Here is a 15,981-nt window from a genome sequence, read left to right on the forward strand (position 1 = left end):
CGGGTGTCATTTTTAAATGCCACCCTGATCTTTCAAACCCTCTCAGCCACTCAACCACGACTTCCGGACCACCCCACTGCACCCAACTTACCTCTTAGGGGGTCCTCAAGCCTCCTCACCCCACCTCTTAAGTGCAGGGCACCCACCGGGCCCAATCCCTGGCATGGACAACTTGGCACCGGCACCTTGGTACTGCCAGCTTGGGCAGTTGAGGCTTTCTATCGGGGCTGTATGAATCTGAGCCTCTGGAGGCTGCCGTGGGGTTGGAGCAGTTCTTGGGTTGGACATCCCGGTAGTGGAGGGGGAGAAGAGGCTCCGTTAGGGGTTGGAGGAGATTATGGACTGATTTGGCTCCATGCAGTCGGGGAAGGCACTGGGGCTGGATGGGGTTTCTGGATGAGGGGAGGTAGCTCTTCAGAACGTTCGAGCGATATAGGTTTGGGCCAAAGTTCATCTCCTGGGTAAGAGGGCTGTACAGTGCCCCACGGCTAGTGTATGGACCAATTTGGTGAGTTGAGGGTACTTCCTGTAGTACAGAGGCACAAGGCAGTAATGCCCCGCTGTCCCTGGTACTGTTTTTGCTGGCAATTGAGCCACTGGCCATCGTGTTTACATTGTCAGGCGGGTGGAGGTGTTTAGAGAGGTGAGGACATGGAGCACAGGGTGTTCCTTTGCGCAGACAATCTGTTGCTATATGTTTCAGATCCTCGCTCTAGTGTGGGGAGGATAATGGAGCTGTTAAGAAAGATTGGGTCCTTCTCAGGGTACAAATTGAATGTAAGAGCGGGAACGCCCCAGAGAAGGAAGCGGATTCTGGGTGGCTGCCGTTTAGGCTGGCCAAGACGGGGTTTAGGTATTTAGGGATTCAGGTGGCCTTGCTGCATAAATTGAACCTGGCCTGTCTGGTGGAGGGGGTGAAGGAAGGCTTGATCAGGTGGGATGTCCTTCTGTTGTCCCTGGCGGGGAGACTGCAAACGGTTAAAATGAACATTCTACTGAGGTTCTTAGTTGTTTTCCAGTATTTCCCGATCTTCCTAAATCATTTTTGGTTAGTTGGTAAGTTAATCTTGGCCTTTGTCTAGGCGGTATAATTCCCAGGATCCAAAGAGCTTTCCTGCAGAGGGAGTGGAAATCGGGAGGGCTGGTGCTACCGAATGTGATGTTCTATTACTGAGCGGCGAACAGCAAGAAAATGTACGGGTGAATGGAGGAGACGGGGCTGAGGTGGGGGCGGGTGGAGGAGACAGGGCTGAGGTGGGGGCGGATGGAGGAGACGGGGCTGAGGTGGGGGTGAATGGAGGAGACGGGGCTGAGGTGGGGGTGAGTGGAGGAGACGGGGCTGAGGTGGGGACGGGTGGAGGAGACGGGGCTGAGGTGGGGGCGGATGGAGGAGACGGGGCTGAGGTGGGGATGGGTGGAGGAGACGGGGCTGAGGTGGGGGCGGGTGGAGGAGACGGGGCTGAGGTGGGAGCGGGTGGAGGAGACGGGGCTGAGGTGGGGGTGAATGGAGGAGACGGGGCTGAGGTGGGAGTGGGTGGAGGAGACGGGGCTGAGGTGGGGGCGGGTGGAGGAGTCAGTGCTGAGGTGGGGGGCGGATGGAGGAGATGGGGCTGAGGTGGGGGCGGATGGAGGAGACGGGGCTGAGGTGGGGGCGGATGGAGGAGACGGAGCTGAGGTGGGGGCGGATGGAGGAGACGGTGCTGAGGTGGGGGCGAGTGGAGGAGACGGGGCTGAGGTGGGGGCGGATGGAGGAGATGGGGCTGAGGTGGGGGTGAATGGAGGAGTCAGTGCTGAGGTGGGGCCGGATGGAGGAGACGGGGCTGAGGTGGGGCGGATGGAGAAGACGGGGCTGAGGTGGGGGAGGATTGAGGAGAGGGGGCTGAGGTGGGGGCGGATGGAGGAGACGGGGCTGAGGTGGGGGCGGGTGGAGGAGACGGAGCCTAGGTGGGGGCGGGTGGAGGAGACGGGGCTGAGGTGGGGGTGGATGGAGGAGACGGAGCTGAGGTGGGGGCGGATGGAGGAGACGGTGCTGAGGTGGGGGCGAGTGGAGGAGACGGGGCTGAGGTGGGGGCGGATGGAGGAGATGGGGCTGAGGTGGGGGTGAATGGAGGATTCAGTGCTGAGGTGGGGGCGGGTGGAGTAGACGGGGCTAAGGTAAAGCATTGCTTCTAAATCACTTTTTATCCATACATGAAATCAACTTCAATCTGACAGGAAAACCATTTTAAAATGGACACCGCAGGTGTCAGCAGAAGAGAGATATTTGGGACATATTATTCTCATGCAAATAGTCTGAGCAATATTTGCGGCCAAATGGAGTCAAATAATTGGAAGCTGAAGACTGCCAAGAAATAGCTGTTCTGCCAACCAACTACCCCACGGAGGACACAATGCTTCACAAAATATCGTTTTGTATTTTTATCCCATTTTCCTCCCTCATCTTTTCTGTTGATCCGTGGGTCCCACTTCCTGTCGCTCCTCTTTCAGCAGGGAATTTGGAAAAGCGCCAAGTTGTAATTAGCTAACAGAAGGCGTTCTCACATCAGAGCAGCTAACTTAGCTGGGTCATCACCAAAACTTTTACCAAGCCCCAATTCCTTCTCATTCCTTCTCCCACCCCCCGACCCCCCCATCCCCCGACTGCCCCATACCGTGACCACCCCACCCCCCCATTCCCCCGACCTCCCATCCCCCGACCCCCTCATCCCCCGGGCCCCCCATCCTCCCCATCCCCCGACTTGCTGACCCCCCCATCCCCTGACCCCCCATCCCCCGACCCACCCATCCCCTGACCCCTCCGATTCCCCCCCCCCACCCCCCGACCCACCCAACCCCCGACCCCCCATCCACCCCCCTATCCCCCCATGCCCCCCATCCCCCGATCCCCCCCCCCCCCGCAGTGGTGTATGTGATACAAAGGGGCGTGAAGAGATAAGGGACGTGAAGAGAGAGGAGAAAATTCTCTGACTAAATGGATGGGGAAAAGCCTAGGGGCAGTGGTGACGGAGGGGGGAAACACAATTAATTTCATGCTGTGGGCCTTTGTACTGGCATAATTACTATGAGTTGTCTACCAGCCGGCTCCGGCATTAGTGACAACCAAATCTCAAAGGATGCAACTCGCATGTCACCACACTCAATGGAATTGGGGTCGATGTCTACATTCAGAATTCCCTCCCCACCCCCCCACCCCCGCCCTGTGCCTGTGCGTGTGTTTGTGTGTCCCTATGTGTGCTTGTGTCTGTATGTGTATGTGTGTTTGTGAATGTGTGTGTCTGTTTGTGTATGTGCGTTTGTTTGTGTATGTATGTTTGTGTATGTGTGTGTGTATGTATGTGTGTATGTATATGTGTGTGTATATGTGTGTGTTTCTGAGTGTGCGTGAAACTGTAACGGGTGATTTTGGTATTTGGCGACCCTCGTTGGACAGGTTAAGAGTTGTTAAACGGTGATACTCATTTGCACAGATTAGGCTTGTCTGTTGGTTTTTCTTTCAGTCCATTTCCACTTCTGTGGAGAGCAGCACTTGACCTCTGCGGAGCTTTGATCTTTCAGCAAAGCATGGAACACGCTGCATAAGAGGCTGTGGATAATTACAGGGTTTTTTGTTTGAGCTCTCTGCTGCAGTTCTCACAACATTTGCAGTCAGCACTGAAACTGAACAGCTCAGGGACATCATTCCATTAGCAGTTAATGGGTTGGCAATATAGTTGGTATAATTCTAAACTGGTATATGGTCCCATGACAGGAGCCTGCCCAGTGTGCAGGTCGAATCTCCTGACCATACAATGCTCATAAAATATTAACATACCGCATGTATTTTAATAATATTGACACAGCACACCAATATATATTGATGAGGGACTAAATGAGCTTCACAGTTTAATAATCTTGGAGCATTGTGATTGGGAGCAGAGCAGGTGAATTTAATGGCAGGGCCTTTGTATGCGGAGACCTGACACACACACATCCAATCTCCTGATTAACTTATTAAAATTCACTTCCTTGCATTCAAATCCCTCTGCGTTTTGGCTCTCTACAACATCATTCAGCTCCACAACCCTCCGATATCTTTGCACTCGTCCAATTCTGGCCACGCACATGTCCCCAAGTTTCTGCACTTCACCATTGGTGTGGCTTCTGCCACCCAGGCCTTAAGTTTGCGAAATCCTTCTCCCCTCTCCACTTCGCACCCCCACTGCTCCCCTCCAATCTTCCTCACTTCAGACGTTCCTCATCACAAACTCTTTTGATCGCCTGTCTTAATGTTTCCTGATATGGCTGGATGTCAAATTTGATAAGGTACACGTCAAGTGCCCTGGTTTCAATTTCAACAAAAATACGGCAGTTCTCTATTGTGCTCCCAGCGTCTGCATGGTCTAGCCAATGTACCATGGCCTCGCCAATGTACCATGGTCTCGCCAATGTACCATGGTCTCGCCAATGTACCATGGTCTCGCCAATGTGAGCACTTAATTAACTGCAAATGCTCGCATTCAAGCATTGTCGTGCATCTTTGAATCTCTCTATATATATGTTTCTGGAACATACCTCTTCATACACCTGAGGAAGGAGCAGCGCTCCGAAAGCTAGTGAGTCAAAACAAACCTGTTGGACTTTACCCTGGTGTTGTAAGACTTCTTACTAAAGAAAAGTGCAGCACAGGAAGGTTTCCTGTTCTCATTAACTTTACAGTCAGCATCAAAGTAAAACAGTCATCAGTATATGATGTGCCATCAATGAACACGAGACGAGCAGTGAATGTAACTGAGGCTTTAATAAACTAAACAGAAAGCCTCCTGGCCTCGGATCCCGAACTGGGGCAGCGGCGGAGACCAGCCACGTTTATACCGAGCCCAAGGGGAGGCGGAGCCAGCAGGCAGTGGTTTACCACATTACATATAATACAGTGGCAGTTTACCACAATACACAGATTATATACTACAGTGGTTCGGAGTCAGCAGGGACAAACCCAGGCATGTAGCAATACAACAGTACAATACAATACTGTGATTTACCACATTCACCCCCTGTTAAAAAAAGAGTCCAGCGGGGGTGAAGTGGGCTTAAATCGCCTCCGTCCCGGCTGTGGTGTGGGCACCGGTGTCGAGACCTGCGTGTCTGGGAGTGTGTTGTCCTCTTCTTCACCCAGATGTTGAGTCGGTGGAGGGGGGGGGGGGGGGGGGTGTAGGGTCGGGGGTGGTGGTGATGGCCGCTGGAGAACCTGCAGGTGCCAAATCCCGAAGGGAGACTGTGTCCTGTCGCCCGTCCTGAGGTGCCACTTAGGCATATTGTGGATTGGCATGGAGGAGCAGGACCTTCTCAACGAGGGGATCTGATTTATGGCTCCTCGCATTCTTCCGGAGGAGGACGGGCCCTGGGACTGTCAGCCAGGACGGGAGCGAGACCCCGGAGGTGGACTTCCTGGGGAAGGCAAGCATACGCTTGTGAGGAGTCTTGTTGGTGGCAGTGCACAGGAGTAACCAGATGGAGTGGAGCACATCGGAGAGGACCTCCTGCCAGCGGAGACTGGGAGATTTCTAGACCATAGGGCCAGGAGGACGGCCTCCAGACCGTCGCGTTCTCCCTCTCCACCTGACCGTTGCCCCGGGGGTTTTAGCTGGTTGTCCTGCTGGAGGTGATGCCCTTGCTGAGCAGGAACTGACGCAACTCGTCGCTCATGAAGGAGGAATCCTGATCGCTATGGATGTAGGTGGGGAACCCGAACAAGGTGAAAAGACTGTGCAGGGCCCTGATGACGGTGGCAGAGGTCATGTCAGGACATGGGATGGCAAAGGGGAATCTTGAGTATTCGTCAACAATGTTGAGCAAGTACATGTTACGGTCAGTGGAGGGGAGGGGCCCTTTGAAATCGATGCTGAGGCGCTCAAAGGGGCGAGAGGCCTTTACCAGGTGTGCCCTGTCTGGCCGATTGTGCGGTTTGCACTCCGCACAGACCTAGCAGTCCCTGGTCACGGTCCTGACCGCCTCGATGGAGTAGGGCAGGTTACGAGCCTTGATAAAGTGAAAAAAACGGGTGACCCCCGGGTGACAGAGGTCATTGTGGAGGGCCCGGAGTCGGTCTACTTGTGCGCTGGCACATGTGCAACGGGATAGGGCATCTGGGGGCTCATTGAGCTTCCCAGGTTGACACAAGGTATCGTAGTTGTAGGTGGAGAGCTCGATCCTCCACCTCAGAATCTTGTCGTTTTTGATCTTGCCCCGCTGTGTATAGTTAAACATGAAGGCAACCGACCGTTGGTCAGTGAGGAGAGTGAATCGCCTGCGGGCCAGGTAATGCCTCCAATGTCGCACAGCTTCTACAATGGCCTGGGCTTCCTTTTCGACAGAGGAGTGTCGAATTTCGGAGGCATGGAGGGTATGGGAGAAGAAAGCCACGGGCCTGCCCGCCTGGTTGAGGGTAGCGGCCAGAGCAAAGTCCGACACATCGCTCTCCACCTGGGATGGAATGGACTCGTCCACAGCGTGCATTGCGGCTTTGGCAATATCTGCCTTGATGCGGTTGAAGGCCAGGCGGGCCTCAGCCGTCAGGGGGAAAATGGTGGATTTAATAAGTGGACGGGCCTTGTCCACATAATTGGGGACCCACTGGGCATAGTAGGAGAAGAACCCCAGGCATCTCCTCAGGGCCTTGGGGCAGTGGGGGAGGGGGAGTTCCAGGAGGGGGCGCATGCGATCGGGGTCAGGCCCTAGGACTCCATTTTCCACAACTTAGCCAAGGATGGCTAGGCGGGTTCTGCAGAAAACGCATTTTTCCTTATTGTAAGTGAGGTTCAGGAGTTTGGCGGTGTGGAGGAAGTGCCGGAGGTTTTCGTTATGGTCCTGCTGGTCATGGCTGCCGATGGTGACATTATCTAAGTACGGGAACGTGGCCCGCACCCGTACAGGTCAACCATTCGGTCCATTTCTCGCTGGAAGACCGAGACCCCATTGGTGACGCCAAAGGGAACCCTGAGGAAGTGGTAGAGGCGGTCATCTGCCTTGAAGGCAGTGTATTGGCGGTCCTCCAGGCGGATAGGGAGCTGGTGGAATGCGGACTTCAAGTCAACTGTGGAGAAGACTCGATACTGCGCAATTTGATTGACCATGTCAGATATGCGGGGGAGGGGGTACGCATCGAGCTGCGTGTACCGGTTGATGGTCTGACTGTAATCGATGACCATCCGGTGCTTCTCCCCAGTCTTGCCGACCACCACTTGGGCTCTCCAGAGGCTGTTACTAGCCTCAATGATCCCCTCTCGTAGGGGTCGCTGAACCACCGACCTGATAAAGGTCCTATCCCGGGCACTGTATCGCCTGCTCCTCGTAGCGACAGGCTTACAGTGAGGTTAGCGAAGAGCGAGGGTGGGGCAACCTTACAGGTCGCGAGGCTACAGACGGCGAGGGGGAGCAGGGGTCTGCCGAACTTTAATATAAGGCTTTGGAGGTGGCACTGGAAGTCGAGCCCCAGTAATAGGGCAGCGCAGAGATGGGGAAGGACGTAGAGCTTAAAGTTAGTGTACTCTACGCCTTGTACAGTAAGGGGCGCGACACAGTACCCCTGGATTTCTACTGCATGTGATCTGGAAGCCAGGGAGATTTTCTGGGTCGCAAGATTGGGAGGGAGCAGCACCTTACAGTACCTGGGTGTATGAAACTGTCTGTGCTCCCGGAGTCGAAAAGGCAGGCCACCTCGTGCCCGTTGATCCGGATGGTCATCGTTGATTTTGTGAGGTGATGAGGCCGGGACTGGTCGAGTGTGATGGAGGCAAGCGTCGGAAGGTGATGGGTAGGCCGGTCGGAGCTAGCGACGGCAAGCGTACGATCTGGTGAGCGGGGCTCCCGGGAGGCTGCGGAGTGGTCCCAAGATGGCGGCCCCCATCGGTCATGCATGGCGGGTGGCATCGGAGATGGCGTCAAAGATGACAGCCCCCCCGTGGGTCCCGCGTTGTGGGAGAAGTACAAAATGGCGTTAAAGATGGCGGCCCCCATGGATCGCACATGGCGGAATCGAAGATGGCGGCGCCTACGGGTCGCACATGGTGGGTGGTGCGGCAGCTGGCAGCGGTCCCGACAGGCAGCAGGCCGCGCTGCTGGGCTTAGAAGCTTTAGGGAGAGATCGGGCCTGGCAGGCTTTCGCAAAGTGGCCCTTCCTCCCACTCCCGTTGCAAGTCGCGTTCCGTGCAGGGCAGCGTTGTCTGGGATGCTTACCTTGGCTGCAAAAGTAGCACTTGGGGCTTTCGGCGTTGGTGGGCTGCTGCGCGGCACAGGCTTGCGCCGCACCCGAGTCGGATGATGGCGGTGCCCACGAGGTCCACAAGGGTGCCGCCCGGTCGGAGGTGTAGGCCTCCATGTTCTGGTAGGCCACCTCCAGCGAGTTGGATAGCTGCACTGTCTCTGGGAGGCCGAGTGTACCCCCTTCTAGCAATCGCTGGCGGATGTTGTTTGATTTCATGCCCCCGACATAAGCGTCCCTGACCAGCAGCTCCGCGTGTTGGGTAGCCGATACCGCCTGGCAGCCACAGTTCCGGCAGAGTACCCGCAAAGCACGCAGGAATTCTGCTAGTGATTCCCCAGGGCGTTGTCGTCTCGTGGCAAGAAGGTGCCTAGCGTACACCTCGTTCACAGACTTAACATAGTGTCCCTTCAGCAGCATTATCGCCTCCATATACGAGGGGGCACCCTGTTGAGAAGAAAGACTTGCGGGCTCGGCCGTGCGTGGAAGATCTGCTTCTTTTGGAGGTCGGTGAAGTCTTCGGTGAAGGATCCGAGGTACGCTTCGAAGCAGCTTAGCCAGTGCTCGAACATTGCCGTGGGTCCAACTCCAGGCGATCAGGCTTGAGTGATCAATTCATACTAGCTGTTTAGTGTATTAAATTGATATGCCATCAATGAACACACGCGCTGGAGTTGACTGTTTTGCTTGCAGGTAGGTCTAAGAAGTGCTTGTACGCAACCACTCGTGGTACCATGATGTGTTGGGTGTTCTGGATCACAAACAGGTCACCAACACTTGAAGTGGTGCAACTCTATTTTATTACAAGGTTAACTATTTAAACATACTTGAACTGTGGGTAAATACGATACCAGCTTTAACTATAGACCTGTGCCTAGTCCTAACCAGTTGATGCACTCAGCACATGGTGAATGTCTGTGTTGCAGGCTGCGAGCTCTGTGCTCCTTGCTGGCTGCTACTCCCAAGAGCGGGAACTCTGATGTCCCCTGTCTTTATAGTGCGTGTGCTCTCACTGGTGATTGGCTGCGGTGTTGTGTATGTTGATTGGTCCCACTGTGTGTCCATCAGTGTGTGTCTGCACCATGATATACTGGTGTATATTATGACAAGGCCTAAATGCAAGGCTCTGCTTTTCCCTTCAGATAGATGTAAAAGATTCCACGATACTTTTTACAAGAGGGCAGTTAACCTATAGAAGGGTCATTTGAAACGTAACTTGAAACGTTAACTCTGTTTCTCTCTCCACACCCCAAGGCTGCCAGACCTGCTGAGTTTATCCAGCATTTTCTGTTTTTATTTCACGCTCCCGGCACCCACAGTATTTTGCTTTTATTTGAGTTAACCCGATAACCTGGTCGATACTTATCCCTCCGTCAACTTCACAAAGGCAGATTATGTGTTCAGTCTCACGTCGCTGTAATTGGAAGTTTGCTGCATCTCACACATTGACTACACTTCAAAAAGTGCTTCATCGGATGTAAAACACTTTGAGAAGTCCTGGTTTCATGAAAGATGTGATGAAAATGCAAGTCTTTCTTTTTGAAAGCTGTCATATTTCTTCCATGTTTATTTTATCTCTCCTGTATCTAACAGCTTGACTTTGAATCATGCCAGGAGCGAACATACACTAAAATTTGCAAATTATTTAACTTGTCCACACACTGGAAATTTAATAGCAGCGTGTATATTCTGCTGTAAATCAACCCCTTCGGATTAACCCTGCTGGGGCAGGCTCTGCGAATTTACTGTGCTGAGCACTGCAATTAGACTCCGCACTCTCGGGTTAAGGGGAGAAAAATTAGCCAGGATTCCTAATCCGGGTGGCCATGCAGTGTCCTAAACAGTAAACGGGGACTAATGTGGCTATTGAATGAGGATGGAATTAGGCTCAGCTATGATGTCTTCCGCTGCTGCATAGCGTATATAAACTGTCTCAACGCAGGGCGACAGCTGTGTCTCCCAACCCAAGTCTGTACTTGTTAAGTAGGATGAAAGGTGGGTGGGTGGGGGTGTGGGGGGTGTTGGAAGACGGGGAGGGGGTAGGATGAGAAGTTTAAATTGGAGGGAACTTCATTCAGGATTTTAAAATGCAGAATAATGTAAGTGAAAGCAGATTTAAGGGTCATCTTGACAAATACATGAATAGGATGGGAATAGATGGATACGGACCCATGAAGTGTAGAAGATTGTAGTTTAGACGGGCAGCATGGTCGGCACGGGCTTGGAGGGCCGAAGGGCCTGTTCCTGTGCTGTACTTTTCTTTGTTCTTTATCCTATTACTTAACTTGGGTTGTTAGCATAAAAAGGGAGGGTCAAAACGTTCAAGTGAAATTCTTAATGAGAAGGGATTTCTGCATCAGATAACTAGATCAAACGAAAGGATTTTTCCAATGGTGCAGTTCCCGTACAGCCACCCGAAGAGTCCGTGGGGAACACATTCCCGCTGATTGTCTCTTCCCTCGCTTCCCCGTGACCACTTCACGCTCCAAAGACCATTAATTGGCTGCAAGTGGGACTTTTGTCCCTTAATTGGGAGGAAGTCCCACCTTAGAGAATTGCAGGTCAAACTGGTTGGCTGCCAGCTCTCTGGTCCCTGCAGCGGCAGAAGCTGTGGGCTGCAACCCATGGAGCCCAAGTCCCAGAAGTACAAGAATAATAAAGTATTTGGGGTCTCAGGGCGGGGGGAGTAAGGAAGGTCAGGGAAGGTGGAGATTGGAGGATTGGTGTGTTAGGGGAGAGGGCAGGCGAGGGAGATCCAGAGGCCACGAGGCTTTAGGGAGGGGGGAGATGGAGATAGATGGGGGTTTCTGACGGAGCTCCCTTCAACTTCCAGACTGAGGACCAAAACCCAGGAAATCATCCCACCAGGTGCAAAATTGAGGCTGAGTGGGAAACAGCCATTAAGTGTTCAATAATTGGTCACTTAAGGCCCTCAATTGGGGAAAGGGTGGGCGGCACTTCCGGGGCCTCTCCTGCCCCAGTCTAAAATCAGTGAGAGGTCAGGGCTGGCAGAATCCAGTGGGAAGCCCATTCCTCCAATTTCACTCTCATCCCTCACCTAAAAGTCTACTGGCTGGGGGGGGGGTTCTCCGGCCCGGATGGGCCGAGCGGCCGCGCGGAAACGGCAGAGTCCCGCCGGCGCCATTCACCACTGGTCGCTGCCGGCGGGAACTCTGCGCGATGGGTCGGGGGGCGGCCTGTGGGGCGGGGAAAAGCGCTCCTTCACCGGGGGGGGCCTCCGATGGGGTCTGGCCCGCGATCGGGGCTCACCGATCGGCCGGCAGGCAGACCCCCCCCCCCCCGCCTACTTTGTTTCGCTTCCGGCCCCAGAACCCCCGCGCCATGTTGCTTTGCGGCCGGAGCATTGAAGAAGTCCCCCGCGCATGCGTGGGTTGGCGTGGCGCCCATTTGGCACCGGGAAGGGAGGCCGGAGCGGCGTGAATCGCTCCAGCACCGTGTTGGCCCCCTGTGAGGGACAGAATCGGTAGACCCCGCACCCGTTTCGCGCGACGGCGTTCACGCCTGCGCGAACACTTAGTCTCCATTTTGGAGAATCACGCCCATGGGTTCTGAATGAAATTGTGTTTCCAGCAAAAGAAGCGATAGTTGAATGCTGGCTGTGATGCTGACACCAGGGGTAGAGCTTTACAGCCCCTCCCGCCAGTGGGATCTTCCCATTCCGCCGAAGTCAATGGACTCTTGAACGGCTCGCCACATTTCCAGGTCCTGCCCCTGCCACAATGGTGCTGTAAAATTCCACCCCATGGAAATATCACTGCATGGAATGGTTTGGGATTTTTGAAGGAAGATTGGTTTGATTAATTTTTGCGGGAGCAAGTGGAAACTCTGAATTAGCTACCCGAAGGCAAAGTGCTTTGGGGAGAGTACCTGACAGAAACAGATGTGCTGTTCCCATAGAAAGGTTGGATACTTGTCATTCCATGTATTCTAGTTCGCTTAAGAGAGCAGCAGAGGTCCCTGGGAGTATTGCGTGGTACTTGCAGACCTATAGACGGCAAAGGAAATAAGCACCTCCCAAAGCAAGACGGCTTTTGACACTCCTCACCAGCTATAAAATTATCCACCTTGTAGTCTGACTCCTGACCAAGGAACCTTTCATTTCACCTCATAAGAGTTGATTGTATGCTTCACAAGTAATGCTGAAATACTAAAGCTGCAGCTGAAAGAGTTGCAAAGTCATCATTTAACTCAATATTTAACTTAACATTATCGAGCAGCAATCAACAAAGAAAGCGATTTTTATATATTGCACTAGGGTTCCTCTGTCGGTCTTAGTGAAGGCAAACATATTTACTTCAAGACAACATACACCCGTACAGCATCTTATCACAAACTGACTGAAACACTGAAAACAGAGAGGAGGGGCGAAGGGGAGTTCTAGATCAGAGGAAGGCAGAAAGGGCCAATGCTGGGACAATTGTCAATCACAATTAACATTCATGATTTGGATTTGTGGATTAGGGAATGAGTATCGTATCTCAATATGCAAATTTTCAAGCGATACCAAATGCGAGGGGGCGGCAGAGCGGGGGAGTGGCAACTCAATTTTTGCATGACTAAATGTAAGGTAATGCACGTTGGTTGAAAAAAAAAATCATCGCCGCAACTTAGGAAATGAGAAACTGAATGGAAAAGAAGAGCACTGAAATTTAGGGCATGATTCAAAGTCCGGCTTTGGCCGCGTTTGACGGGTGTTTCGCGATGGCTGAATTGGTGAGATCGCCGTCCGCATTCAACGGCGATTAGTGCCAAAAATGAGCCCCTATGAGATTTTGGACCTTACTGGCTCCCTCGCCGTCTGATTTGCCCGGCTCACGCCTCAGCTTCTCGCTGCTAACATGGGGAGCTGCTTTTAAAGGCTCTCTCACCACTCTGCCAGTCAACAGGCAGGCATGGCTGCGCCCAGACCTGCTAGTCGACCTCACAAGGCTTCTCGAAGCTGTGGGTGAGCGGCGGGGCACCCTGTTCCCCTGAGGTGCCTGGAGAACCAGCAGCAGGGTCAGCAATGCCGTCTGGGAGGCGATGGCAGCAGCGTGACCCGGAGGATCGCTGTCAAATGTCGGAAGAAGACAAACGACCTCCACCGAGCTGCAAGGATAAGTTACCTCCTCTCTCTTGACATCTGTTCCAACTGCCATCCCTCAAATTCCCAAAACACCCTCCTCCGCCCTCCCTAGACAACTGGCTGACACCTCGCAGCCTCCCCATATCCGATCTTCGTGCTTGCTCCTCGGAACCCCCTGGCACCCACCAGCACAACCCATTCATGTCCAGGTGCGGTGCCCACACATGCCACCTGCTATAAACCCCCCCCCCCCCCACACCACCCCACACCCATCAAGCGTGCGGCTCACATCATCCTCTCTTTGTACCCGCTGGATAGGATAGCCCAAAATTAAGCGGGAAAGGACCAAGATGAGGGGGGGGAATGCTAGAGATTTGAGTCCTCACCCTCGAAGACGAACGGGCCCCGGAAACTGCGGGGTTGCCCGAGGAGTGAACAGTCACCGACATCGAGGTCAGCATGTGCCAGAGGGGTGAGGATCCACTGTCCACCCCTTCACCCAGACGATATGTCTCAAGTGAGCTGTTCATGCTCCTTCTCTCTCACGGACAACATGTCCATTGTCTCGCAGGATCACCATTTGATGGGGACGGGCTATCAGAGTCGTGCCCCTCCCCCTCCCCTCTACCCCCAAGAGAGCCCCCTAGAGGGGAACTCCGAGGAGACCACGGGCAAGGCGTCAGAGTTGTCCCCCACAGCTTCCACCAGCGCAGAGGAACACACCTCAGTGGGCGGCATGAGTGGACAGGCTTCTGGGGCACAATCTGGTGAGCACCAAACAGTTGCTGATGCACATCAGCTGGAGGCAGGAACATCCAAAAGAGGCAGCAGACAGAGGTCTACTGGATCCCAGGACACAGCTGGATCCTAGCCAGATGCTGAGACTCTGGACAAGGTACTCCCAGAGCTGATGCAGATGTTAGGTCACAGCCGTGAGATTCAGGGAGAGGGTGTCAGTGACATTCCAGTGACTGCGTGGCCAATTGGAGGAGTCCCAAAGCTTTCAGGCTCAGGAGGTGGTGCCGACAATGTGTGGCACTGAGGCCAACACTGCTGGGGTGGCGGACGTAGTGGAAAACCTGGAGCATGATGTCTGTGTTTTGCATGATGGTGTCCAAGGCATTGCTCAGTCTGTGGCGATCGTGGTTGAGGGCCTCGACATTATGTCCCAGTCGCTGGGGGACATGTCCCTGACGCAAGTGGATGTTGACACCATGGTGCAGACAATGGGGAGCCTTCAGGACTGGCAGCACCAGATGACTCCGAGGCCTTTGAAGCTCAGTCCAGCTGTCCCTCCATCCCATGGAGTCTCTCAGAGCCCGAAGGGCACCACCTTGGGGAAGGAAGCACTGGAGGCCAACCTGGGGCCAGCCACCAAGGAGACTACAGTGTTCTCCATTTCTTCCGAATCCCCCCTCTTGACACCAGCGCATCTCAATGGTGGCGGGCAGAACAGGGTGGCACAATAAGTCGACGAGGGCCTCCAGGCTCGAGGCCCTCAGGACGTCCACCAACGGCCACAGGGTACAGAAAGCGGCAGGCTGCCCCCTGATGTGCATCCTGGGCACACACATAGACATAGCAGTGGACTACGGAAGATCAAGGAGAGTGAGGAACACTGAGTGAGCACTTGGGAAGGGGGGGTTACTATCTGTAACGAGGGGGAATGGAACTCCGTCACAGTGACATGTTCACTGTTAAAACATGTCACACCTCATACATGTGAAGCCTCTGTCCCATTAATCTTCACAAAGGGCCTGCCCACACCCTTGCCCCCTGTTGCCGCTGCTCCACCCTGCTCCCCGGGCACAGTGGTCCAAGGTCAAAAGTCCCCGATGCAGGCCCCATTCAGAGGATGGGGTGAGCGCGGTGTCAGCAAGAAGGCAGGAGTCAGACTTTGGCAGAAACTGAGGAGCGCCAGAGCTTTCCTCACAGGGAGTTATCATCACTCTCCTGCCTTGTATATTGACTCGCTGATAGTACTGACACAGGCCTATCACCCTTGAGATGCTACACAGACCCTTGGAGGGGGGAACAGGGTGGTCAGGGAGGAGGCTGTGTGATGGGGGTTGGGGAATTAGGGTGCAATGGTGGGGGGCGGGGGGAATGGAGGAAGAGGGGATGGGGGTTGGGGAAAGGGGGTGGGAGGAATATTAGGGGGGTGAGAGGGGGGAAGGGAATGGGGGAGGGAAGGAAATTGGGGGGATTGGGGAGGAGGGAGGGAAATGGAGGGCTGGTCGTTGAGCTGATAGACACAGCCTCATCCCACTAGAGACACTAAGGGTCTCCCTGGTCCCCCTGGCATGTTGGACCCTTGCTGCCACCTGTCCTCCATCGTTTTGCTCCTCGGGCACACCCTCCAGCCCCTCCTGTACCGCCTCATCCCCCTCATCCTTCCCCTCAGACTATGCCACATGTCCCTCCGCCGCCTCCTGATCCTCTTCCTTCAGCATGTCACCCGCTGCTAAAGCCAGGTTGTAGAGGGCAAAGCAAACCACCACAAAGTGGCAAACCCTCTGGGGGGTGCACTGCAAGGCACCACCAGAGCAGCCAATGCGTCGGAACCGCTGAACGGGTGGCAACATGGGTCTCATTATATCCAGTCTCCGCTTCGGTCTGTGGCCTCCACTCTGGCATCATCAGCCATGATCTGAGTGGC

The 15,981-nt window shown here is 54.2% G+C and overlaps 1 protein-coding gene across 7 annotated transcripts in view; it reads left to right on the forward strand.

Moving 5' to 3' along the window:
* LOC140385802 (receptor-type tyrosine-protein phosphatase mu-like) overlaps window positions 1–15,981 on the forward strand; it is an 897,711-nt gene that overhangs the window by 260,500 nt on the left and 621,230 nt on the right. The window lies entirely within an intron of this gene.

Source organism: Scyliorhinus torazame, chromosome 11, assembly GCF_047496885.1.
Source record: "Scyliorhinus torazame isolate Kashiwa2021f chromosome 11, sScyTor2.1, whole genome shotgun sequence".
NCBI classification, from domain to species: domain Eukaryota; kingdom Metazoa; phylum Chordata; class Chondrichthyes; order Carcharhiniformes; family Scyliorhinidae; genus Scyliorhinus; species Scyliorhinus torazame.